Source organism: Nerophis ophidion, linkage group LG02 (assembly GCF_033978795.1).
Source record: "Nerophis ophidion isolate RoL-2023_Sa linkage group LG02, RoL_Noph_v1.0, whole genome shotgun sequence".
Taxonomy (NCBI): domain Eukaryota; kingdom Metazoa; phylum Chordata; class Actinopteri; order Syngnathiformes; family Syngnathidae; genus Nerophis; species Nerophis ophidion.
The window spans coordinates 72,605,516-72,610,927 of record NC_084612.1 but is presented as its reverse complement, the minus strand read 5'-3'; positions in this window follow the sequence as shown (position 1 = coordinate 72,610,927).

Genomic DNA, 5,412 nt, shown 5'->3' with positions numbered 1-5,412 from the left:
AATAGACTTTAAAACAGCTTTGCTCAAAATGTGCAATCAACAACAGGAAGTGATGCACTTAAAGTAGTCACAGCTGTGGTCAATCATTTAATATAATAAATCACTAACAATTTCAAAAATAAAAGTGCACAAATAATAGACGAAATGGAATATTGTACAAAATACATCAGACACTTGGTACGATATCATAGGAAAATAAATAAAACAGTGAATAATAGAATAAAATATATATATAAAAATAAAATGATATAAAATCCATCCATCCATTTACCACCGCTTATTCCCTTTGGATTCGCGGGGGCGCTGGTGCCTATCTCATTTACAATTGGGCGGAAGGCTTCACACCCTGGACAAGTCGCCACCTCATCGCAGGGCTAACTAAAATGATGATAAAATAAAAAAATAAATAAAGCAGGCCCTGCGATGAGGTGGCGACTTGTCCAGGATGTACTCCGCCTTCCGCCCGATTGTAGCTGAGATAGGCTCCAGCACCCCCCGCGACCTTGAAAGGGACAAGCGGTAGAAGATGGATGGATGGATAAATAAAACAATAACAATTTTTTAAAATTGATAAATAAAAAACATATATTTAACAAATACAATAAAAATAAATAAAAACAAAGAAAATTATATACAATGATAATACATAAATTAAGAAAAATAAAGCCACAACATTTTTTTAAATTTATAAATAAACATATATTTATCTTTTTTTAAAAAATTGCTTTATTTATTTTCCTATGATACTGTACTGATTACTTGATTTATTTTGTACAATTTTCCACTTTGTCAATTATTTGGGCACTTTCATTTTTTTAAATTGTTCTCGATTTATTATATTAATTGATGGACAACAGCTGTGACCGTTCAAGTACAACACTTCCTGTTGGAAATAGCACATTGACAAAAATATTGTCGAAACCGGTCTGCGTTTTGTCACGCCTGCGTAGTTTATATGAAAACTATTAGAAGGACACGAGTGTTGCTGGCCTTGCTATTTCTAACAGAAAACACGATGGCCATGGCAGTTTATATTTTCTTCCATTTTAAATGCAGTTTCTGCCATCAAAACCTTTAAAAAGGCCTACTGAAAGCCACTACTAGCGACCACGCAGTCTGATAGTTTATATATCAATGATGAAATATTAACATTGCAACACATGCCAATACGGCCGCTTTAGTTTAGTAAATTGCAATTTTAAATTTCCCGTGAGGTATCTTGTTGAAAACGTCGCGGAATGATGACGCTAATCTTGATGTGTGCTTGTGACGTTATTGGTTGGAGCAGCCCAGCACCACTCACAGCTAAAAGTAGTCTCTTTTCATCGCATAATTACACAGTATTTTGGACATCTGTGTTGCTGAATTTTTTGCAATTTGTTCAATTAATAATGGAGACATCAAAGAAGAATGCTGTTGGTGGAAAGCGGTGGATTGCAGCTGCCTTTACCGACCGAAACACAGTTGGTGTTTCTTTGTTTGTTGTGAAGCTTTAACACAGAGCGGTCAAGCGAACATGTTTCTCTACGTCAACCAGCAAGTTTTTGGATGGGGAAAATTGTGATATTAAGTCGGCTCTTACCGGAGACTTGAGTGGATTATGCGACCTCCTCCTGCAGCTGTCAAAATGGCGGCTGTGATCTTGGCTCCTCAGCTTCTCTCAGAGACACTGGCGGTCACCGCAGCCCTCCAACTTTCATGTATGACTTTATAATCTCACTAAAACATTATTAACATAATAAGCAGATAAGGGATTTTCCAGAATTATCCTAGTAAATGTGTCTAATTGTAATCGCCCTGAGAAGGGAGATGTTTTAGTTTTATAGACACAAGGACACAACTTCGTTCTGTACACGTCTGCAATGACTGCCACAATCAAACATCAATCTTGTATACATGTACACAGTATTTGAGGATGTCTCAAGTAAATACAAAGGTTCATCCCATACAGTAAGCCCATATTGTCTGAGTAGCAAAAGTCACTAATCATTCCTTAACATAACAAATGACACTGAATTAGTCCCAGAAACTCTATAAAACACACATTTAAACAGAAATACACACATTTTAATAATAAACTACACACAGTACCTTTGTATATATCCAACACTGATCATCAGCAGTTAGCATTAGCTTTAGCATTAGCTTGGTTATATATAAAGCCTTATCGACTGAGAAGACACAGATTATAATAATATATACTCTTTCAAACATGTTTTAACAGTACAAAGATAAATTCGGGGGTAAAACTATTTAAATAAAAATACTTGTACCTGAGAAGGGAGATGTTTTAGTTATACAGACACAAGGACACAACTTCGTTCTGTACACGTCTGTAATGACTGCGAGGAAGTCACGTGTCCTCTTAGTATAGCTCCCAGTACAACGCGCCCCCTGCTGGAGTCGCACAGTATTACAAAGGCTCTTCGGTTGGGGACATCTCTACGCTGCTGATCCGCCTCCGCTTGAGATGGTTTCCTGTGGACGGGACTCTCGCTGCTGTCTTGGATCCGCTTGAACTGAACTCTCGCGGCTGTGTTGGAGCCACTCTGGATTGAACTTTCACAGTATCATGTTAGACCTGCTCGACATCCATTGCTTTCGGTCCCCTAGAGGGGGGGGGGTTGCCCACATCTGAGGTCCTCTCCAAGGTTTCTCATAGTCAGCATTGTGCCTGGCGTCCCACTGGATGTGAATTCTCCCTGCCCACTGGGTGTGAGTTTTCCTTGCCCTTTTGTGGGTTCTTCCGAGGATGTTGTAGTCGTAATTTGTGCAGTCCTTTGAGACATTTGTGAATTGGGGCTATATAAATAAACATTGATTGATTGATTGATTATTAATGCTGGAATTACAACAAATTTAACTCCCTATGTTACAAATAACGGCGCTCTACTGTTGCCATTTAACAATACACATATTTAAGTTGCGAATATAAAATGACATAGGAATATAACTCTAGCGCCTACTCCACTACATACAATCACTGAATTATACTACTAACTAAATTTACATCCCATCACATAATAACATCTGAATCGCTCCCACTGCCATGCCTGGAGCCGTCGCCTTTTCTTTTTTTTCTTTTTTTTTGTGCTTCACTCTAACTTTCCTCATCCACAAATATTTCATCCTCGCTTAAATTAATGGGGAAATCGTCGCTTTTTCGGTCCGAATACCTCTTGCTGCTGGAGGCTATGATTATAAACAATGTGCAGATGTGAGGAGCCCTACAACCCGTGATGTCACACGCACATTGTCTGCTACTTCCGATACAGGCAAGGCTTTTTTTTATTAGCGACCAAAAAATGCGAATTGTATCGTCGATGTTCTCTACTAAATCCTTTCAGCAAAAATATGGCAACACCGCGAAATGATCAAGTATGACACATAGAATGGACCTGCTATCCCCGTTTGAATAAGAAAATCTCATTTCAGTACGCCTTTAAAAGTATCACTTTTTTCACCACAGCGCCCTCTGCTGCCTCCAGTGCCAAACTACCGCTGTCTATCTCTGAGAGCAGTCCTGTAAGTCATTAGAGAGAAGTAACAATTAAGCAAACTGCACATTGTTTGTCGGCCATGATGGAGTTTAAAGTCCCCCACTCACTTTAATTGCAAATGCTCATTAGGCCTTCCAGGTTAGAGAGAGAGACGGACAAATTAGAAAGGAAGGGCCGTGTGCAAAATGATGTTAAAGACTGATTAAACGGCGTTAACAACAGCTTGTACACCTCACTGCAGTTCACCCCACTTTCATACCCGTCACCCTAATTATTCCCCGGGGACGGGGTGAGAAAATAACTGTCAATTAGCCGACGGAGCGCGAGCGTGTGTGAATAAATATGCCGCTTGATCGTGACAGCGGAACGTGTCGGATGATTTCATCACGCCGACATGGCGCACAAGCAACGTGTCGTTCGCAGGCGGGCGCGGGCGGAGTTGGCGCCGTTTGCGTCACCGGGGGGGCTTTTGGCGGATGTCTTGTTTCAGCATCCATTGTGTAATCTGCCAATCACGCTGCCGCTGCTTCACCGAGCTGCGCAACGTCGCTGTTGTGCATGACTTGCAAGATTGGTAATATTGCTGTTCTGCAAGATTAGTCATTTTACTGCCGTGCAAAATTAGCAGTATTATTGTCTTGCAAGGTTAGAAATATTATTGTCTTGCAAGATTAGAAATATTATTATAGTGCAAGATTAGCAATATTACTGTGGTACACCAGTAAAAGACAACCCCTCTCTGAGACTGGTGCATTATTATCTTTGTTAGGCCATATTGTGATCTGCAGGTGTACCTATTATTGTGGCCGGTGGGGTATCATAGCGAAGTGACCGCACGTTCTCTACGTCTCATATTCACACTGGAGGATGTGATACCTTTCCTCCTCCCTTCTCCTTTGCAGGAACATTTGTTAGTTTCCTCAAATTTCACTATTAATAGATGCAGTTCAATTCACACACACAAACACACACTTAATGGTTATCATTTGGAATGGGGACCCAGTTTTTGATCATGACTTGTGGGGACCACCCTTGCTACAGGTTGTGGAGGCAAAAAAAAAATTTGGTAAAATTGTTACCGCCCAATAGCTCGGTTGGTAGAGTGGCCGTGCCAGCAACTTGAGAGTTGCAGGTTCGATTCCCGCTTGTGCCGTCCTAGTCACTGCCGTTGTGTCCTTGGGCAAGACACTTTACCCACCTGCTCCCAGTGCCACCCACACTGGTTTAAATGTAACTTAGATATTGGGTTTCACTATGTAAAGCGCTTTGAGTCACTAGAGAAAAAGCGCTATATAAATATACTTCACCTCACTTCACTTCACACACACGCGGACACAAACACAAACTTAATGGTTATCATTTGGAATGAGGACCCAGTTTTTGACCATGACTTGTGGGGACCACAAAAAAAAAAATTGGTGAAATTGTTACTGCCCAATTAACTCATACATGTCTTTAAATCTCTTTTTTTCCTTTTTTTACAGCATATTACTGTGAATTAAAAAAAAAAAAAAATTGAGTAAAATTTTAGCAACCGAACGGACAGTTTTTTATTGTATACATTAACACACTGTAAAAACAACAAATGTATATTTAACTGTAAAAAAACAGTCGACAGAATTTTACCATTCAATCAATCAATGTTTATTTTTTTTAATTAAATAATTAATAAAAAAATAAAAAACATTTATATATATATATATACAAATTTTTTTATTGCTTTATTTATTTTTCTTAATAATAAAAAACAAACAAATATATACTGCATATACTGTATATGTATGTATATATATATGTATGTATGTATGTATTTTTTTATTGCTTTATTTATTTTCCTAAGATACTGCACTGAGTCTTTGATTTATTTTGTGCAATTTTCCATTTTGTCTATTATTTGTGCACTTTCATTTTT